This window comes from Symphalangus syndactylus, chromosome 9 (genome assembly GCF_028878055.3).
Source record: "Symphalangus syndactylus isolate Jambi chromosome 9, NHGRI_mSymSyn1-v2.1_pri, whole genome shotgun sequence".
NCBI lineage: Eukaryota > Metazoa > Chordata > Mammalia > Primates > Hylobatidae > Symphalangus > Symphalangus syndactylus.
Window position 1 is genome coordinate 18,385,662 of NC_072431.2, and position 23,276 is coordinate 18,408,937.

General features: G+C 39.3%; 1 pseudogene; it reads right to left on the reverse strand.

The window, feature by feature from the left end:
* Positions 1–631: 631 nt before the first annotated feature.
* The window catches only part of LOC129489205 (RNA-binding protein EWS-like), a 31,315-nt pseudogene continuing 8,670 nt past the window's right edge, over positions 632–23,276 (reverse strand).

Consider the following 23,276-nt stretch of genomic DNA (forward strand, 5'->3'; position numbering starts at 1 on the left):
AAGATCAAAGAAAATTACAACCAAAAATATCATTCATATTTTGGACAATAAAGATAAAAGCAAGAAGGAGACATTGATGATGTTCAAATGACTATGGGCAAAAGCCCACAATCCAGTTAACATTGATGTTGTTTTCTTTTAGATGTGACAAAGAGAGAATCAAATTTAAATACTGACTTTGAGGATCTAAGAAATTATGCTTAACCTGAATGTGTTTTTAAGTTAAAAGTGAGCACTTCTGATTGTACAATAATTCATTGCACAGTTTGGGCAATGCTTCTCTACACCCTGTGTGAAGCATGAATAACTGGTTCAGTTTGGGCTCTGTGCTAATTCAGGCATCTCCTATCCACACACCATTCAGGATGGAACTGGAAGACTTTATCTAAAATTAAGAAAAGTTGCCTGGCTGTGGTGGCACACACCTATAATCCCAACACTTTGGGAGATCACAGTGGGAGGATTGCTTGAGGCCAGGAGTTCAAGACCAGCCTAGGCAACATAGTCAGATACCGTCTTCACAAAAATATTTTAAATTAGCTAGGCATGGTGGTGCATACCTCTGGTCCCAGCTACTCAGGATGCTGAGGCAGGAAGATCACTTGAAGTCAGGAGGTCGAGGCTGCAGTGAGCTGTGATCACATCCCCGTACAGCAGCCTGGGTAACAGAGAGAAATGTTGTCTCAAAAAAGAAAAGAAAAGAAAAAAGAAAAAGCTGCCTGTACTATCTATATCTCTGAGGTTCCCAATACCTGCTAGTCATTCATAAGGTGAAGCCTATGTTAAACTTTTCAATTAGAAAATACATTTGATAAGACTTTGGGGATATAATTTAGTGGAGGAAAAGACTTGTTGCTAGGTATAAGGTTCCTAAAAGTACCTTGGGAGCCAGAATGAGACCGCTTATACCCCTCAGACACTCATCCTCTTCTCTGAACCCATACAAATAAATATGAAAACAATCAGAAATAACATGGACCATCCAAAGAACTAGTGTATTCCCACTTGTTTTAACTGAGTTATAGTTATTCTTATTTGTTTTAATGAATAGCAAGAATTGAGAAAATAAGTAAAGATTAACATGCTTTGTATTGCAACCAAAGTATTCAAACCAAAAAGACAAAAATGTATAAAGGTGCATCATAAAAACTCATTTTCCTTTCATGGAGTTCAGCCCTGGAGACTTCTACTTCCAGGAAACTAGAGTAGATGCAGTTTTTCCTATTCCTCCCACTAACTACAACTGAAAACTTCAAACATTGTATCTAAAACAAACATAAGACGACTCTGAAATGTGGGGAAAAAAAGACAGACCAAGTTCTTGGAATCTGAGGAGCAACATGACGGTGAATTTCTTGGGTCTTCCTTTGTGCCTCATATCCCAGACTTGCAGCTGAAGAAACTGCAACTCACAATTGCCAATGGGTACAGGTAAGAAAAGCCCCAAAAAACCCTCTCTCTTGCCAAAGGACCAGCAAAAATGCAGCCTAGCAAGACAGCTTTAAACCATAACCACTATACTTTAACCAAACACCACAGAAAAAGCTGTAACCCCACCCCAACCCATGCTAGTAAAAGCCTAGACTTCCATTCTCAAGAAAATTTAACAGGCCAGGCACGGTGGTTCACACCTGTAATCCCAGCACTTTGAGAGGCCAAGGTGGGCAGATCGCTTGAGCCCAGAAGTTTGAGACCAGCCTGGCCAACATGGTGAAATGCCATCTCTACCAAAAAAATACAAAAAATTAGTTGGGTGTGGTGGCACATGCTTATAGTCCCAGCTACTAGGGAGGCTGAGTGAGAAGATCACCTGAACCCGGGAATTTGAGGATGCAGGGAGCCATGAGCACGCCACTGCACTCCAGCCTGGGTGACAGGGCAAGACTGTCTCAAAAAAAAAAAAAAAAAGAAAGAAAAGAAAATGTAACAAAGCACCTCAGTACTCCCACAGGGATGGAGTGACAGGAGGCCTAGTGGAGAGTCAGGTCTTCCACCACCTCCCGGCACTAATGAGGCCACTCCTACCGTGGTGTAGTGCAGACTATGTAAGAAGCCATAACTCCCACCCTTGCCCAGCAGTAATGAGGAGCTCCCCCATACAAGTGTCAACAAACGCCAAGCGGGAAACTCGGACTTCTACCCCTATGTGGCAGTAATAACACAGTGTCCCCCAGTTTCCCTGCCAGAGCAGTGTTAGTAAAACAAAAATAATCATAAATCAGCTAAAATAAAAGGTTTAAATAAGATCCAGAGTGTCATAACACAATATGAAAATGTCCAGGTTTCAACAGAAAATCATTCATCATGTCAATAATCAGGAAAAGCTCAGACTGAATGAGAAAAGATAACCAACAGATGCCCACATTGAGATACAGAGATGTTAGAATTGTCTGACAAAGATTAAAGCAGCCATGATAAAAATGCCTCACTGACCAGTTAAAAAACACACTTGAAACAAATTTAAAAATAGCCTCAGGCCGGGCACAGTGGCTCACGCCTGTAATCCCAGCACTTTGGGAGGCCAAGGTGGGCGGATCACCCGAGGTCGGGAGTTCAAGACCAGCCTAACCAACATGGAGAAACCCTGTCTCTACTAAAAATACAAAATTAGCCGGGCGTGGTGGCACATGCCTGTAATCCCAGCTACTCGGGAGGCGGAGTCAGGAGAATCGCTTGAACCCGGGAAGTGGAGGTTGCAGTGAGCCGAGATCACACCATTGCACTCCAGCCTGGGCAACAAGAGTGAAACCGTCTCAAAAAAAAAAAAAAAAAAAAAAAAGCCTCAGCAAAGAAATCAATGTTATAAGGAATCAAATGGAAATTTTATTTTTTTGAGACAAGAGTCTTGCCCTGTTGCCCTGGCTGGAGTGCAGTGGCATGGTCTCGGCTCACTGCAACCTCTGCCTCCCAGGTTCAAGCAATTCTCCTGCCTCAGCCTCCTGAGTAGCTGGGATTACAGGTGCACACCACCATGCCTGGCTAATTTTTGTATTTTTAGTAGAGACAGGGTTTCACCATGTTGACCAGGCTGGTCTCTAACTCTTGACCTCAAGTGATCCACCTGCCTCAGCCTCCCAAAGTGCCGGGATTACAAGCGTGAGCCACCATGCCCGGCCTCAAATGGAAATTTTAGAACCGAAAAATAACCAAAATAAAAAGCTTAGTAGATTGGGTCCTGTTTTGTAATTCATTCTGCTAATCTCTGTCTTTTAATTGGTGTATTTTAACTATTTATATATTACATAATTATTTATATGCTAGGGCTTAAGTCTGCCATTTTATTTTTGTTTTCTGATTGTTCTCTTTATTGTTTATTTCTCTGTTTTATTTTTCCTGATTTACTATGTGTTACTCACACCTTTTTCTAGAATTCCATTTTAATTTATCTATAATATTTGCAATGTACCTCTTTGTATAGTTTTTTTTTTTTACTGGTTGCTTGAGTACTACATTATATATACATAACATTTCCAATCCACTGGTGTTGAAGAAAAATCTTACCTCCCTTATGTCCCTTTACCCTCCCCCATTTATAATTGTCTTAAATATTTCCTCTATATACTTTTAGAACCACATTTGACAGTGTTATAATTATTACTTCAACAATCAAACATAATTTTAAACACCACGAGGAGAAGGAAAGCCTTTTATTTCCCCATATTTTTTTCTTCCACGCCCTTTCTTCCTTCCTGATGTTCCACGGTCCTTCTTTTATCATTTTCTTTCTATTTAGAGAAATTTCTTTAGCCCTTCTCTTAGGGTAAATCTGTTTAGTGTAAATCTGTTGGCAACAAATAGCTTTCCTTCATCTCAGAATATCTTCATTTCTCCTTCACTCTTGACAAATATTTTCACTGGGTGACAGTATCCTAAGGGGTCGACAGTAATTTTATTTCAGCCCTTGAAAAATATTGTGACACTTTCTTCTGGCCTCTGTGGTTTCTGATGAGACATTTGCTGTTATTCTATTGCTGTCTTCCTCTTACCCCAATAAGTAAGTTATCATTTTTCTGTGAATGCTTTCAATATTTTTTTATTTGTCTTAAGCTTTCAGAAGTTTAATTATAATGTATCTTGGTGTGGATTTCTTTGGATCCAACCTGTTTGGATACCAGCTTCTTGCATTTGTAGGTTTAGGTCTCTTGCCAATTTGAGGTGTGTTTTTGGCCGTTATTTCTTTGAGTACTTGTTCAGCCCAGCCTCTTTTCTTTTCTCCTTCTGTGACTCTATTAAGAAAATGAAAGACAACCTACAGAGTGGTAGAAAGTATTTGCAAACCACATATAAGACAAGGGACAAGTTAATACATAGACCATATAAAGAAATCTCAAAATTCAACAGTAAAAAAAAAAAAAAAAAACAGCTGGCGCGGTGGCTGACGCCTGTAATCCCAGCACTTAGGGAGGCCAAGGTGGATGGATGATGAGGTCAGGAGATCGAGACCATCCTAGCTATCACGGTGAAACCCCGTCTCTACTAAAAATACAAAAATTATCCAGGTGTGGTGACGCGTGCCTGTAGTCCCAGCTACTCAGGAGGCTGAGGCAGGAGAATCACTGGAACCAGGGAAGCAGAGGTTGCAGTGAACCAAGATCATGCCACTGCACTCCAGCCTGGGCTACAGAGGGAGACTGTCCCAAAAAAAAAAAAAAAGGAAAGAAGGAAGGAAGGAAGGAAGGAAGAAAGAAAAAGAAAGAAAGAAAGAAAGAGAAAGAAAGGAAAGAAAGAAAGAAAGAGAAAGAAAGGAAAGAAAGAAGAAAGAAGAAAGAAAGAAAGAAAGAAAGAAAGAAAGAAAGAAAGAAAGAAAGAAAGAGAAAGAAAGAAGAAAGAAAGAAAGGAAAGAAAGAAAGAAAACAACAATTCAATTAGAAAATGGGCAAAACCCATGAAGAGACATTGTACAGATCTTAAATAAATCAAATTATTTTTCAATATCATCAGTCATTAGGGAAATGTAAATTAAAACCAAAATTAAGTATTACTACATATCTATCAGAATTGCTAAAATAAAAATAGAAACAACATCAAGTAGAATGTGGAGGAACTGATCACAGATACATTGCTGGTGAGAATGTAAAATAGTACAGACACTGAAATACAGTTTGGCAATTTCTTAAAAAGCTAAACATGCAACCACCATACAACCCAGAAACTCCACTCCTGGGCATTGTCACAGAGAAATGATAATTTATATTCACACAAAAAACTGTACATGAATATGCATAGCAGCTTTCTTCACAATAACCAATACGATAATTTTTTTAACTGTGTTACATCTATACCAGGGGTGTCCAATCTTTTGGCCTTCTTGGGCCACATTAGAAGAAGAAGAATTGTCTTGGGCCGCACATAAAACACACTAACACTAACAACAGCTGATGAGGTTTTTTAAAATCGCAAAAGAAATCTCATAATGTTTTAAGAAAGTTTACAAATTTGTGTTAAGAAGCATTCAAAGCCTTCCTGGGCCACATGCAGCCTGCAGGCCACTGTTGGATAAGCTTGATCTATACCATAAAATATGACTCAGCAATTAAAAGAGAAACAAGTTATTAATACACACAATAACCTGGATGAAGGTACAGAGAACTATGCTGAGTTTTAAAAGCCAACCTCAAAAAGTTACACACTGTATAAGTCCATTTATGTAACATTCTTGGCTGGGCAAGGTGGCTCACACCTGTAACCCCAGCACTTTGAGAGGATGAGGTGGGCAGATCACCTAAGGATGGGAGTTCGAGACCAGCTTATGGTGAATCCCCATCTCTACTAAAAATACAAAAATTAGGGCTGGGCACGGTGGCTCGCACCTGTAATCCCAGCATTTTGGGAGGCTGAGGCAGGCAGATCGCCTGAGGTCAGGAGTTCGAGACCAGCTTGGCCAGCATGGTGAAAACCTGTCTCTACTAAAAATACAAAAATTAGCAGGCGTGGTGTCAAGTGCCTGTAATCCCTGCTACTCTGGAGGCTGAGGCAGGAGAATCGCTTGAACCCGGGAGGCAGAGTTTGCAATGAGCCCAGATCGCGCCATTGCACTCCAGCCTGGGCAACAGAGTGAGACTCTGTCTCAAAAAAAGAAAAAAAGTAAATATATATAGTTATACATATAGTTATTTATAGTTATATATATAGTTATATATACATATATAGAGAGAACATTCTTGAAATGACAAAATTATAGAAACCAATAACAGATTAGTGGTTGCCAGAGGCTAAAGAGACGATGGAGTAAAAGGAGAAGAGGTATGGCTCTAAAAGGGCAATCTAAGGGATCCTTATAGTGATGAAAATATCAATATCGTGGTTCTGATACTATACAATAGTTTGGCAAGATGTTACCATTGGGGGAACTTGGTGAAGGGTACATAGGATCTCTCTGTATTATTTCTTACTACAGAATGTGAATCTCAAAATCAACAGTTTAATTTTTTTAAGCAGTCCTTCATTACTTTTGAAGAACCAACCTGAAGTCCAGAATTTGGATCTTTGGATGTAGCTCCTTTAGCGCAGCTCCTCAAATATAGTTCTTCTCAATCTAGAGAGTCAAGTTATCTGCCCTGCATGCACCTAACACACAATTGTGGGACAGGCGTACCAAAAGTGATGTAGACACATCTGTTCCAAAAAAGGAGGAAATGGGAAGCACGTGGAAATGACTGGCCCATAGCGATTCTAAAATCCAGCAAAGCAAATGTTTGGAGTTCTGTGATTAGCATTCAATCCCATTCCTGCCTGAGAATAACTCTCAAGTCCTGGCTCCACTCTCTGGGACCTTAGCTTGGCTTTCAGATTCGTCCTTCCTTTCTATGAAAGATAGCCCTATTTGAAGTGTCTTCAGATTGATTTTTGTCATAGAAATTGGGATGCAAAGACCTCTTTTCCTTTTGTACTGTCTCTACCTCTTTCAGGTGCTTCTGCCAAAAAAAATTATCTTAAAATATTTGTGGGTCTCCTATAAGCCTTAGTGGGATTCATTCTATTAGACAAAGCTACGCCCACAAGTCTCTGAAGATGAGCTTTCTCTACCTGGGGCTTCTCCTGAGACTGCTAAAGTACCAAATCCTTAAGCTCCTTGGAATTCTCTGAGACAGTTCTCTAGATCTTTCTGAGATCTTAACAGAAGATTTTAAACTTATATCCATGGCTTTATCTGTAGTGCCATAGATTTTATCTTTGTTCAGAAGCCATTTCTTAATTTTAGTACCATTTGTTTTTGGAAAGGCTGGAGACATCAAGTCCTGGCTCCTTTTCATCTAATGTTCCTTCCTTTAGCTTATGTCCTTTCTCTTGTTATTATAAGCAACAAAAAGAAGCCAGAAGTATCTTCAACACTGCCTAGAAATCTCCTTAACTAGATCACCCAGTTCATTAGACAAGTTTTCTACTTCTTCAATTTTTAATTTCATTTATTTTCATTTTTTTAGACAGGGTATTGCTCTCTCACCCAGGCTGGAGTGCAGGGACACAATCATGGCTCCTGTGGACTCAACCTCCCTGGTTCAAGTGATCCTCCCACCTCAGCCAGAGAAGCTGGAACTAAAGGCCTACACCACCACATCCACTGATCTTCATTATTTTTTCTAAAGGTAGGGTCTCACTATGTTGCCCAGGCTAGTCTCAAATTCCTGGCCTCAAGTGATACTCCCACCTCAGCCTCCAAAAATGCTGGGATTACAGGTATGAGACACCATGTCCAGTCAGTTGTCTAATCTTTATGTTACCACAGACAACAATTACTCAACTTTCTGCCACTATGTAACAAGAATCCCCTTCTCTCCAATTTCTAATAATGTTCTTCTCACTTTTCTTTAATTCCTCACCCTTAGCTTTTTCAGAAGTCATCGGGCAAATACTAACAAACTTTTCAAAGCATTTCAGGTCTCACTACAACTCTTCCGACAGTCCTAGCTTCTACCCGTTAACCTAGTTTAAAAACCACTCCCACATTTTAGGTTTTCAGTATAGCAGCTCCCCACTTCTGGCACCACAATCAGTATTAGCTATCTATCACTGAGGAACAAACCATCCCCAAACTTAGCTTCTTAAAATAGAAATGAGTATGCATTTTCTCACACATTTTCTGTGAGTCAGGAATTCTAAAGCAGTTTAATGAATGGTTCTGACTTAAGGTCTCTCGTGGGGTTGCAGTCAAGGTGGTAACTGGGCTGCAGTCATCTGGAGACTCGACTGAGTCTAGAGGATCCGCTTCCAAGACCACCGACTCACGACACTGGCAAGTTGACCTCTTGGCAGAAGGTCTCAGTTTCTCACCATGTGGGCCTTTCCATAGGCCTGCATGAGTGTCTGCATGACACAGCAGCTAGCTTCCTGCAAAGTGAGTGATCCAAGAGATACTAGCATATAAGCTATTTTGTTTTTTATTACCTGGCCTCAGCAGTCACACTTCATTTGTGTAATATCCCATTGGCTAGACAAGTCAGTCCCATTCGATGTGAGAGGTGCTTACACAAGGATGCAAATACCAAAAGGTGAAAACCACTGGGGATCATCTTGGAAGCTGGTATGTACTGTGTAATCTCAGAGTAAAAAACAAGAATTCTGAGTAAGAAATGTGCATATTGCAACAACTACTACGCCAACTACTGTGAACTGTCTGAGAGAAACAGTGAAGGCGATGTGATAAATACACACATTAGCTGAGAAAGTTATTCAATATTTTGTTCACTGACATCTTTTTTGATTTTTTGAAATGTGATGGTCAATCTGATCACTGTAGTGGGAGATTTAATGTTGAACGTTCTGTGGTTTAAGTTATAAAGAGAACTATGGAAGCATTTCCACTGTTAGCAAGAATGTTAGGATTTTCAAGGCTTTCAAAGAAGTTTCATTAAAAACTTTCACTGTGCTTTTCAGAAGGGATGTTAGGAAACATGACATTTTTCTATTATTGTAACACTTTGTAACACTATGACAGAACTGGTACAAATTTTTCTTAAAATGGGTAGCCTTCTTATTAGAAGAAAAAAGAATAATAGAATAAAAAGTTTCAGAGGTGTTCAAATTCAAAAAATGCTGGATCTGGAGGGATAAATAGCAATATTAAGAGTAGCATTCACTCTAATCAGTAATCTTGGACTTCAGTTAAACTATGCTTTTTGTTTTGTTTTGTTTTGTTTTGAGACAGAGTCTCTCTCTGTCGCCCAAGCTGAGAATGCAGTGGCACCATTTCGGCTCACTGCAACCTCCACCTCCCAGGTTCAAGCAATTCTCACGCCTCAGCCTCCCAAGTAGCTGGGATTACAGGCATGCACCACCACACCTGGCTAAATTTTGTATTTTTGGCAGAGCTGGGGTTTCGCCATGTTGGCCAGGTTGGTAAGTAAGTCACTTTTAAACAATTCAAATATCTTCCAAGAAAGAAAAACAGTTATCAATCATATCACAATATGTGGCAAAAAAGAGAATAGTTCAAAGTGCAAAACAAATTCTTCTAGAACTGTGGAATATGGCATGTTCAACTATTTATAGTAAATGAACCAATAAACTTAAACTATAACTTTAGTTTTTCTAAATATTTTGCAATACTGCACTATTGCAAATATTTGCAGTATTGCAAAATATTTAGAAGTTTAAGAGTGGTTAAAGCCTGGAATAGATTTTCTTCACAGTAATTCCAATAGGACATACATATGACTTGAAAATTAAGGTAGAGAATAATTTATCAGTAAAGTATTTGTAAATCAGAAGCAGTAACTACATCCTGGGAGAAATGGTAGAGAGTAGTGACATACTCAAAAATATGAAAGATGCAGGGTGGTGCTCTCATCATCTTTATGTGATGTACCAGTTGAGTCTCTGAAAAAAATCATACAAATCAGGGCAAAACAGTGGACTGCTATAAATTTAACTAAGTGGTAGCCCCAGTCAGAGCTGCTGCACCACAATTTGCTGTCTTTAATGGGATAGACTGACAACTTCTGGCATATAGTATGTAGCTATTAATCTGTTGAGTGCAGTCTTTCTTTTTACCATTATTATTATTATTAATTAATATTATTTTGAGATGGAGTCTCACTCTGTCACCCAGGCTGGAGTGCAGTGGCGCGATCTCGGCTCACTGCAACCTCCGCCTCCCAAGTTCAAGCGATTCTCCTGCCTCACCCTCCCGAGTAGCTGGGACTAAAGGTACATGTCACCATGCCTGGCTAATTTTTTATATTTTCAGTAGAGACGGTTTCAACATGTTGGCCAGGCTGGTCTCAAAGTCCTGACCTCAAGTGATCCACTGCCTCGGTCTCCCAAAGTGCTGGAATTACAGGCTGAAAGCAGTTTTTTAAATCCTTACCAGGAAAAAAGATCAGAAGCAATTCATATTCATTTGTAACAGACATCAATACACATTAACAGTCTTGTGCTAGGGCTATATTAACTCTCCTGCTCTCTGTTGCAATGTAGTCCAAAGAGACTTTGATTGTGTGGACATTCCACAAAACATGATACTGGTCAGTTATATTGACATCTTGTTAATGAACCTGGTGGTAGGAAATGGGGGCATTAAATGGTAAGGACTCTAAATGTGCTGGCAAGATAGACATGCATCAGAAAGTGAAAGAGAGACCATGTGGCATGATTCAGAGACCTGTCCCATCAATGAAATTATCAGGGTCCCATCGGCCTCGGTCATGCAGAGACATCCTATCCAAGGTAAAGAACAATTTATTGCACCTCGCACATCCTACTGCTAAGAAAGAGGCACAGTGAATGGTAGCCCTCTTCAGATTTTTAGATAATATGCAAATTTGGGAATCCAACCCATTTGTCAATCCATTTGACTCCAAAGACTGCCAGTTTTGAACAGCATCCGGAGAAAGAGATCTGCAGCAGATTTAGGGTGTGGTACAAGCAGCCCTGACACATAGGCTATAAGCCAGCAAATTCTGTGGTGCTAAAGGTATCTGTGGTGGATGAGGGATGCTATGCAGTCTCCGGAAAGTGTCAGTAGAAGAACTGGACCTCCAGTGTTCCAGAACAACAGCAGAAAATGAGACATTGTTTCAAAAGCAGCTTCTGGCTTGCTATTGGCCCTTAATAGAGACTGAGCACCTGACCATTGGACATCAAGGGACTGTGAGAGCAGAGCTGTTCATCAGGAATTGCACACAATAGTACATAGGTTAGAGGTGCAAAGTTGATACAAGCCAAAAATCCATCTGGAATAATATTTAAACTTATTTTATTGTAAAACAAAATATGAAGACAGAAAAATCATTTACAACAAATTCGTAACTCAAGAAATTATGATAAGGTGAACACCACCTTGGTCAAGAAGTAGGATATTGCCAGCAGCTCCAGAAGCTGCTTCCATATGTCCCATCCCAGTCACAACTCTTCCTCTTCCCACATAAGTAATCACCATCTGGCTTTTATAATAATAACTTTCTTGCTTTTTAAAAATAGTTTTGTCAACCGGGCACGGTGGCTCACGCCTATAATCCCAGCACTTTGGGTGGCCAAGGCGGGTGGATCACGAGAGCAGGAGTTCAAGACCAGCCTGGACAAGATGGTGAAATGCAGACTCTACTAAAAATACAAAAATTAGCTGGGCGTGGTGGTGGGTGCCTGTAATCCCAGCTACTCTGGAGGCTGAGGCAGAGAATTGCTTGAACCTGGGAGGTAGAGGTTGCAGTGAGCCAAGATTGTGCCACTGCACTCCAGCCTGGGTGACAGAGCAAGACTCTGTCTCAAAAAAATAAAAAGAAAAAAAAGAGTTTGTCACTCAGATATGCATCCCTACATATTATCTGTTAGTCTTACTTGGTTAAAAAAATTACATGTCTTGTAAATGTCTCTTATTCTGTAAGCTCTTCCTCCATCCCCTCATTTCCTCATACTTTTTCAGTTAAAGAACCTGGGCCATTTGACCCATAGAGTGTCCCACATTCTGGATTTTGCTGATCGCATATTCTTGGTGCAACCCAAGAAGTTCATCTGTCCTCTGAATTTCCGAAAATTGGCAGCTGGATCCAGAGACTGACTCAGACTTAGGTTCAAGACTATGAGGCATATGATTTCTAATTATCTCTTTTTATTATCTTAGTAGCCATTGATGTTTAATGCTTATAGACATTAACTAGAGATTGCCAAATGGTGATGTTAAAGTTCTATCATTTTATTTTCATTTATTTGTTGGATTACCTTTCTAGTGAGACACTTACTCTCATTTACTTGTCTGTTACCAAGTTCACATAGGAAAGGCAGGATAAGTGTTGGATTTCCTCCCTTTATTCACCAATTTTCAAGATAATGAATTGTTTCCTTGTTATTCTCCAAAGGTCTCACATACACACACACAGACACACACACTCGCACATATAATCATTATAAACTTTTCAATTTAAATATTTTTATAGGCTTCAATCTGTTTTAATTATTATCATTATTGGAGCTCAAATTGTCCCATCTTTGGCTTAGAAGCCCATTAAACCTGTCCTCTGAATCCTTTTGACATGCCCCTAGTAAGACACAATGAGACCCTAGTAGTTTTCTTTCTGATAACATAAGACATTCCAGGCTTGTCATGTTCATTTCTTGCCTAAGTCCTGGAATCAGCCATTTCTCTAACAAGCCCTTTTTTGTAAATGAGAAATTGTGGTGAGAATTGTAGATTGTTCCACAATCTGTGCATGCACAAACGATACTCATTCCTTCTGGGTTGATCATTGTTTTTAGGCCTATACAGTAGGCAGAACTAGAAAATATAAATAAAATACCTGATGCATCCACATTGATCATTCCAATTTCAACTCAATTTTATGTAACCTGTTTTCTATTATATCTGTATCTCCTTTTGCTATATGAGAATTCTGGTTCTCAAAGATGCAGATCATCATGGAATTAGTATATTCCATAATTACTCACTTGTTTTTACCTCATACGACACACACACAAGTCTCAGAATAATCATATTAATATTACCACCAATATGATTACTGAAAAAGTTCTTAAAATCCATATACTGTCCCCAGTCTTAAAATAGAAACACTCTATTGAGGATTCAGTTTCAAGATGGCTGACTAGAGACATTGGACATTCACCCTCTCCAGAAAGAAGACCCAAAATTATGAAGAGATAAGCACACCTCGAATAGAACATCCAGGAGAGAGCACTAGAGTCCAACAGGGAAGTCTCAGCAAGCACCTGAGGCACAGAGGAGAAGGAAGCGAGTGGCCAGCTCAGTCAGGAGAAGTTGGGAGCCAGAGGTGCTTGCAATTGTGGGGAAGGATAAGTGAGAGAACAACAGTGGTCCAATTCTCCCCACCACAACCTACTGTAACCCCAGCCATGGGAAGCTCCTCTAACCACACAAACCCTGATGCTAGCACAGGGAATGACCTGCAGACCCTGCAAGGACATTACGCTGACAGGGAATTCATTCTGGGTCACTCACACCTCCTGAGACCTAAGCAGCTGCAACAGGGCACTACTGGGAGAGCACGGCCATCACGAGACTGCATCCTGCCCTGGGAAATACAGCTCCCATCTGTCCACATCCCAGGAGCCTTCACTGACATCCCCCAGTGTCCACCCAGAGGGCTACAGTGGCACAGCACTGGCTGGCCCCAAAGGTGCTGCAGGGTCCCCAGTACTCTAGCTCACAGGGAGTACTACTCCCCAGCAACAGATCCCAATCAAAAAGAAATCCATGAAATCCTGGAAAATTGCACTGAACCAAAAAGGCAGTCCCGGACAAAGGAAAATAAAGTGTATGCTTTCTAGAGCCTGAGAGCTTCCCTGTCTGGGGCTGTGAGAAGCAATCCTGCCCCCAGCAGCAGCACAAACTCTGTGCTCAGGCTTACAAGCAGACAGTGAGAACCCCTCCCCACCTCCACATACTGCCACAGCAGCTGCTGCAACCAGGAGCTGAGGTGGATAATCCTGAGAGCTGACAGTCTGGGGCTGAAAGAAGTGATCCCACCCCCACCAGCAGAGCAGCCTCTGTGCTCAGGCTTGCCCATAGACAGCAGGACCTTCTCTCCCCTTTGTCACACTGCTGCAGCTGTAGCCACTGCTGTTGCCACCAGGAGCTAGGACAGGCAAGACAAAAGGCTGCCTGTCTGGGGCTGTGAGTGGCAACCATGTCCCAGCTGGCAATGTGGCTTTCATGCCCAGGCTTATGTGCAAAAGACAGGGTCCCTTCCCACTTCTATGTGGTGCTGCGGTGCTGCTGCCACCAAGAGCAGGCAAGCCTGTGAGCTACATGTCTGGGGCTGTGGATGGTGACCTCATATCACAGCCACTGCCAACACCAGTGCACACTACTCAGACCCAGAGAATCATCCTGCCACTGCTACTGCCAGCACCCATACCACGCCAGCTGCCCGGGTATCACAGAACTCATTCACCCTCCTGGCCCACCACTGCCACTGCCAGTATTTGAGCAAGCCACCTGGAAGCTCAAGAATTGACCTGCCTGGTCCCACTAACACCAGTGCTAGCAAATGTCACCCTGAGGCTAAGAACAAGTATACTCAGCCCACTTCTGCCACCACTGCGGCCTGAAGACTGGCCCACCTGGCAGCTTTGTCCCCAGCAAAGCTTCATCAAAGCCTCTACTAATAAATGCACCCTAAACAACCAAAGAAATCACAGATATCATTCACGCCATCTACAGTCAAATAAATCATGCAGAGACTACACTACTGCACAAGCCCAGAATCAAAGTCCAAAGGGCCCTATCCAAGCAACACTATTGATACATCTTCAGGAAAAAGTCCTCCCATATGAAAGCAAATTTTAAAAACTGAAAGAAATTACTACTATACCAGATGCACAGACATCAATTTAAGGATGCAGGAAACATGAAAAAGCAAGGAAATATGACACCTCAAGAAAACAATAATTTCCCAGCAACAGATCCCAATCAAAAAGAAATTCATGAAATTCTGAAAACAGAATTCAAAACTGTGATACTAAATAAGCTCAGTGAGATACAAAAGAATTCTGAAAAACAATACAAAGAAATAAGAAAAACAATTCAGAATACGAATGAGACATGTAACAAAGAGATAAATATCACTAAAAAGGACCAAATAGAAATTCTGGGACTGGAGAACTCCTGGAATGAAATAAAAAATACACTTAAAAGCTTCAGTGATAGGCTAGATCTGCTTTCTCTGTCAATGACAGAGAACATTCTAAAAGTAGCAAGAGAAAAGTATCTGGTCACTTATAAAGGAGCCCCTATTGGACTAACAGTTGACTTCTCAGCAGATACTTTACAGACCAGGAGAGAATAGGACGATATATTCAAAGTGCTAAAAGAAAAAACTACTCCTGCCCAAGGATACTACATCCAGCAAAATTATTCTTCATAAATGAAGGAGAAATACAGTCTTTCCCAAGCAAATGCTGAGGGATTTCATCACTACTGAACTGACCTTACAATAAATGCTCAAGAAAGTCTGAAACCTGAAAGCAAAAAGATGACAGTTAGCATCATGAAAATACACAAACTTATAAAACTCACTATAAAGCAAACACACAAATGAGGAAGAGAAAAGACTCAAATGGTACCACCACAGGAGAACAGCAAACCACAAGGACAAACAATAAGAAAAAAAAAAGAAAGAAAGGAAGCAATCAGAAAATAATTAACAATAAAGCAAATAAAACCTCATATATCAATAATTACTTCGAATGTAAATGGATTCAATTCTCCACTTAAAAGATGCAGACTGGCTTAAGGGGGGAGGGGGGAGGGACAGCATTAGGAGATATACCTAACGCTAAATGACAAGTTAATGGGTGCAGGAAATCAACATGGCACATGCATACATATGTAACAAACCTGCACATTGTGCACATGTACCCTAAAACCTAAAGTATAATAAAAAAAAAAAGACTCACAAGACATAAATCAAAAAAAAAAAAAGAAATTTTTAAAAAGTGAACGAACTATATGCTGCCTACAAGAAACACACTTTACCTGTAAAAACAGACACAGACTGAAAGTAAAAGGATGTAAAAAGACATTCCACACAAAGAGAAATCAAAAGTGAGAAGGAGTAGTTATATCAGATAAAACAGACTTTAAGTCAAAAACATTTTTTAAAAAAGACAAAGACAGTCATTATATAATGAGAAAGGGATAAATCCAGCAAGAGGATACGATAATTTTAAATACATATGCACCCAACACTGGAGCACCCAGATTCGTAAGGCAAGTATTACTAGATCTAAAGAAAGAGCTAGACTCTGATACAATAATAGTGGGAGACTTCAACTCCCCACTACCAGAGAAACATTAGACTTAAACTGGACTTTAGACCAAATGGACCTAATAAACATTTACAGAACATTTTATCCAACAACTGCAGAATAAACATTCTTCTCATCAGGACATGGTACATTCACCAGGATTGACTATACATTAGGCCAGAAAGCATGTCTCAACAAATTTTCAAAAATCAAAATTATATCAAATATCTTCTCAGACCACAATGGAATAAAACTATATAAATCAATACCAGGAGGAACTTGGAAACTATACAAATACATGGAAATGAAACAACATGCTCTTGAATGACCATTAAGATGAAAATCAAAAATTTCTTGAAACAATTGAAAATAGAAACATAACATGCAAAACCTGTGAGACACAGCAAAAGCAATGCTAAGAGAGAAGTGTATAGCAATAAATGCCTACATCACAAAAATGAAGATTTTAAGTAAACAATCTAATGCTACACCCCAAGTAACTGGAAGAGCAAGAACAAACCCAAAATTCACAGAAGAAAAAAAAAAAACAAAGATCAGAGGAGAAGTGGTGAAATAGAGCAAATATTTCAAAGAGCAAATATATATATATGCTTTTTGAAAAGATAAAGTTTATAAACCACTCGACTAACCAAGAAGAGAGAAGACCCAAATAAACAAAGTCAGAAATGAAAAAGGATACATTACAACTGATACCACAGAAATACAAAAGATCATCAGAGGTGATTATGAATAACTAACTATATGATAACAAACTGGAATATGTAGAGGAAATGAATAAATTCCTGGAAACAAAACCCACCAAGATTGAATCAGGATGAAATAAAAAACCTGAACAGACCAATAACAGGTAGCAAGATTGAATCAGTAATACAAAGCCTCTCAACAAAGAAAAGTCCAGGACCAGGTGGAATAACAGCTGAATTTTACCAAATGTAAAAAGAAAAATTAATAACAATCCTCCTCAAACTATTCCAAAAACTTAAAAAGGAGGGAATCATCTCTTACTCATTCTAGAAGGCCAGTATTACTCTGATGCCAAAACCAGACAAGGACACAACGAAAAAAGAAAAGTACAGGCCAATATCCCTGATTAACACAGATGCAAAGATCCTCAACAAAATACTAGCAAACCAAGTGCAACAGCACATCAAAAAGATAATACACCATGATCAATTTAAATTTATACTAGGAATGCAAGGATGGTTCAGCACATGCAAATCAATAAACATGATATACCACATCAACAAAATGAAGGGCAAAACCATATGTTAATCTCAATAGATGCAGAAAAAAGATTTGACAAAATTCAACACCACTTTCAGGATTAAAAATGCTCAACAAACTAGGCATAGAAGAATCATACCTCAAATAATAAAGGCAATATTAGAACAAACCCACAGCTATCATCATACTGAATGGCGAAAACCTTCCCTCTACTAACTGGAACAAGTCAAGAATGCCCGGCTGGGCGCGGTGGCTCACGCTTGTAATCCCAGCACTTTGGGAGGCCGAGGTGGGTGGATCACGAGGTCAGGAGATCGAGACCACGGTGAAACCCCGTCTCTACTAAAAACACAAAAAATTAGCCAGGCGTGATGGCGGGCGCCTGTAGTCCCAGCTACTGGGAGAGGCTGAGGCAGGAGAATGGCGTGAAACCAGGAGGCGGAGCTTGCAGTGAGCCGAGATCGCGCCACTGCACTCCAGCCTGGGTGAAAAAGCAAGACTCCGTCTCAAAAAAAAAAAAAAAAAAAAAAAACAGAATGCCCACTTTCACTGCTTCTATTCAACATAGTACTGGAAGTCCTAGCCAGAGCAATCAGGCAAGAAAAAGAAATCAAAGGCATGTAATTTGGAAAAGAGGAAGTCAAATGATCCCTCTTTGCAGACAACATAATTTTGTATCTAGAAAAAACAAAAGATGCCACCAAAAAACTCCTAGAACTCATAAACAAATTCAGTAAAATTACATGATACAAAAACACAAAAACTGGTAGCACTTCTATACTCCAATAATGAAATAGGCAAAAAAGAAATCCAGAAGGCAATTCCCATTACCAAAAAAAATACCTAGAAATAAATTTAACCAAGGAGGTGAAAGATCACTACAAGGAAAACTACAAAACACTGATGAAAGAAATCGAAGAGGATACGAATAAATGGAAAGACATTTTGTGCCCATGGATTGGAAGAAATCATATCATTAAAATGACCATACTGCCCAAAGTAATCTACAGATTTAGTACAATCCTTATCAAAAATACCAATATCATTTTTCACAGAAATAGAAAAAAACAATTCCAAAATTTGTATGGAACCAAGAAAGAACAGAAATAGCCAAAGCAATACTAAGCAAAGAGAACCAAGCTGGAGGTATCACACTACTTGACTTCAAAACAGACTGCAAGTAACCAAAACAGCATGATGTTGGTATGAAAATAGACAAATAGACCAATCTAACAGAATAGAGAACCCAGAAATAAATCCACATATTTATAGCCAAATGATCTTCAACAAAGCCACCAAGAACATACATTGGAGAAATGACACCCTCTTCAATAAATGGTGCTGAGGCAAGGGGATAACCATACTGAGAAGAATGAAACTGGCTATCAGATACATAACCTGAAGAAAAAAAAAAGAAAGAAAAAAAGAATGAAACTGTATCCCTATCTTTCACCATATACAAAAGTTGACTCAAAATGGATTAAATACTTAAACGTAAGACCTGAAACTATAAAACCACTAGAATAAAACAGGGAAAACTCCTCAGGATACTTACTGGTCTAGGCAAAGATTTTTATGGCTAAGACCTCAAAAGCACAGGCAATAAAAACAAAAATAGGCTGGGCACAGTGGCTCACACCTGTAATCCCAGCACTTTGGGAGGCCGACGTGGGCAGATTGCTTGATCCCAAGAGTTCAAGACCAGCCTGGGCAACATGGTAAAAACCCATCTCTACCAAAAAAAGTACAAAAATTAGCCAAGTGTTTTGTCACATACCTTTAGTCCCAGCTACTCAGGAGGCTGAGGTAGGAGGATCGCTTGAACCAAGGAGGCAGAGGCTGCAGTGAGCCAAGATCATACCACTGCACTCCAGCCTGGGCAACAGAATGAGACCCTGTCTCAAAAAAAAGAAAAAAAAAAAAACACACACAAATGGAAGTATATTAAACTAAAAAGCTTCTGCACAGCAAAAGAAATAACCAATGGAGTAAAGAGACAACCTCTTGAATGGGAGAAAATATTTGCAAATTACTCCTCAAAAAGGGGACTAATATACAAAATACACAAGGAACTCAAACAAATCAACAGTGGAAAAAATAATTTCATTTAAAAATGGGCAAAGGCCTTATTTACTATGAAACAGAAATGTCTCATGACTTTTCTGTGTGTACCATACTTTAATAGATCTCATACACCAGAATTGAGATCATGAATGACTGACAGAATATTTTGTTGGGCAGTCCTGATTTAAAACTAAGACTGGCTTGTGGTTAAATGAGTATGTTCAGTTTTTGAATTTAATAGTAATTCCAATTCAGTAAATGCTATTACTCTTTACCCCTTCCAAAGATATGATTAGACTTCGTTAGTAATGTTCAACTTTTCACAAAGATGGTGAGTGCCATCTTAAAACTTATTGGAGACTGGTTTTATTTACATTTATATAACTGTTTATGTAAATATATTTAAATACTGGGGAAATTTCTTCACTCTCTCAGAACAAAGCAAGATTCACCTGTGTTTTGTGTTCATTTGCCTCAAACGCAAGGGTTGAAGATTAATAAGGTAGCAATGTCTACTTTATATTTTTGGCCTTAACTTTGCCAATCCAATTAGAATTCCCTGTATTTAAAATGGTTCCTTTTACTTACTGAAAGACATTTTAGTGTGGGGTTTATATGTAATATCAAAGATTATTGAACACTTCTCACATTTTATAGATCTATAAGGTCACATACTTTTAAAATAGTAGCAAGTTAAACTTCACTCTTGAATTCTTTACAATCTAAGTCAAACTAAGTTATCATTTAGGATTGTCTTTAAACAGCCATTCAGAAACATAAAACTGTAGAAAGTGCTGTGTGTTTGTGATTGGGAATGGTGCTTTTGCCAACTTAAAAGGATTAAAGTAGAGGAGATATACCCAAATTTTAAAATTATGTGTGATCATAAGAGTTAAGATAATTAAAAAGAAAACCACAGATCATGAAAAAAAATGGGCAAAGGCCATCAATTGACATTTCTTGAAAGAAGACATACAAATGCCCTATAGGTATATGGAAAAAATACTCAACATCACTAAATCATGAGGGAAATGCAAATAAAAACTACAACGAGATATCGTCTCACCCCAGTTCTAATGGCTATTTATTATTAAAAAGACAAAAAATAACAGATGCTGGTGAGGATGTGGAGAAAAGGGTCTTTATACACTGTTGATGGGAATGTAAATTAATACAATTACTATAAAAAACAGTATGGAGATTTCTCAGGAAACTAAAAGTATTAATTTTAGTTTCAGTAGTTGTCACAATATTGGGTATCTATCCAAAGGAAAAGAAATTAGTATATCAAAGTGATACCTGTGCTTGCAGGTTTTTCACAGCACTATTAACAACAGCAAAGATGGCCAGGTGCACTGGCTCATGCCTGTAATCCCAACATTTTGGGACGCCGAGGCGGGTAGACCACCTGAGGTTGGAAGTTCGAGACCAGCCTGACCAACATGCTGAAACCCCTTTCTACTAAAAATACAAAATTGGCCAGGTGTGGTGGCGCATGCCTGTAATCCCAGCTACTCAGGAGGCTGAGGCAGGAGAATCGCTTGAACCCGGAAGACAGAGGTTGTGGTGAGCTACGATCATGCCATTGCACTCCAATCTGGGCAACAAGCGTGAAACTCCATCTCAAAAAACAACAAAATAAAAAATAGCAAAGATACGGAATCAACCTAAGTATCCATCGATGGATGAATGGATAGAGAAAATGTACTGTATATACACAGTGGAATACTTATTCAGCCGTAAAAAGAGTGAACTCGTGGCCGGGCTTGGTGGCTCATGCCTGTAATCTCAGCACTTGGCCTCCCATTTTGGGAGGCCAAGGCAGGTGGATAATTGGGAGCAAGAGTCCGAGACCAGCCTGGACAACATGGTGAAACCCTGTCTCTACTAAAAATACAAAATTGGCTGGGTGTGGTAGCACCCGCCTGTAATCCCAGTTACTTGGAAGGCTAAGATACAAGAATTGCTTGAATCCAGGAGGCGAAGAATGCAGTGAGGTGAGACTGTACCACCGCACTCCAACCTGGTTGACAGAGTGAGACTCCATCACAAAGAAAAAAAATGAAACCATGTCATTTGCAGCAACATATATGGAACTGGTCAGTATGTTGCAGAAAACAGACCAAGCACAGAAACACATACTACATGTTCTCACCCATATATGGGGGTTAAAACCTTGATCTCATGGACATGGAGAATTAAATGATAGATAGATGGTCAGTAACTGGGAAGGGTAGGTGGGGGAAGGAGGAGGGGATGAAGAGAGGTTGGTTATGGGTATAAACACACAGTTAGATAGGAGAAATAAGTTCTACTGTTTGATAGCAAACTAGGGTGATTACACTTAGCAACTAGAAGAGAGGACTTGAAGTGATACCAACACATAAGAATAATAAACACTCAAGGTGACGGATACCGCAATTACCCTGACTTAATCATTATACATTCTATGTACCTAACACACACTCATGTCTAACCCATAAATATATAAAATATTATATATCGATAAAAGAGAAAATAGTTGTACTATATTTACTTTGTCAGAACCATTATATACTACACTCTCTCCCTCTTTTTTTTTTTTTTTTTTTTTTTGGAGACAGGGTTTTGCTCTGTCACCCAGGCTGGAGTGCTGTGGCATGATCACGGCTCACTGCAGCCTCGATGTCCCTGACTCAAGCAAGTGATCCTCCCATCTCAGCCTCCCGAGTAGCTGGGAAGGTGTGCACCACTACACCTGGCTACTTTTTTAAATTTTTCATAGAAATAGGGTCTCCTTATGTTACCCAGGCTGGTCTCGAACTCCTGGGCTCAAGCAATCCTCCTCCCTCAGTCTCCCAAAATGCTGGGAGTATAGGCGTGAGCCGCTGTACCTGGTTTACTCACTCCCTCTTAACCAGTGGTGTGCTGGAGTCAGTTCATACCAGCTCAGGAAAGCCAATTGTTAAATTTTCAGGAACTTTGCAAGCTGGTTGTTAAGCACATCCATTATTTAAATTAAATTATATACTATATAACTATATATGGTGTATAAATATTACTATATAATGGTGTGATGAGTGCATCACTTCTCAACTCAACATTCAGTGACATCAAGTTGCTATCCTGAAATTAGCATGGTGGAAATATTTATACCATAGAAATTAGCCAATGCTACAAATCAGGACTTGTTTTATTCTTTTTCATGATTGCCTTGACATAAGAAAGTGATAAAGAAAATATTAATAATACAAATTAAACTTGAGTCTATTGTGTGTATAGCCATTACATTTTAGATAGCATCCAAAAAAATAGTAAATATTTAAAAACTATTATCCAATACATCAAAGAAGTCCCTTATATCTTTGACAAATTTGTGAACTTCTGATATACATCTTCATTGTTTCACATTTGTCTTACTCATTAACATAAAAATATCAACCAACATTCATGTTAGAAGGAATCATTCATCAATGACATGGGCAACTTCTTTACTGAATCAGATAATAGTCACGCATTTATTCATAGTCTGATATTTGTGACAGTATTATTGCAGAGATAATTTTTAAAACTGTTAGTGGATTTTGCAAAAAAATAGCATCTCACACTAAAGTTATAGGTACAGGCTGAAAAACAAGGTATTCCAACTTAAAATGTACGTCATTTCTAAAAAAAAACAAAACAAAACAAAAAAAAAACGCAGTGCTGCTCTTACCCCTCAGTTAGTCTTAGTTACACAGTTAATGTATTTAATGCTTACCAGTCCATAT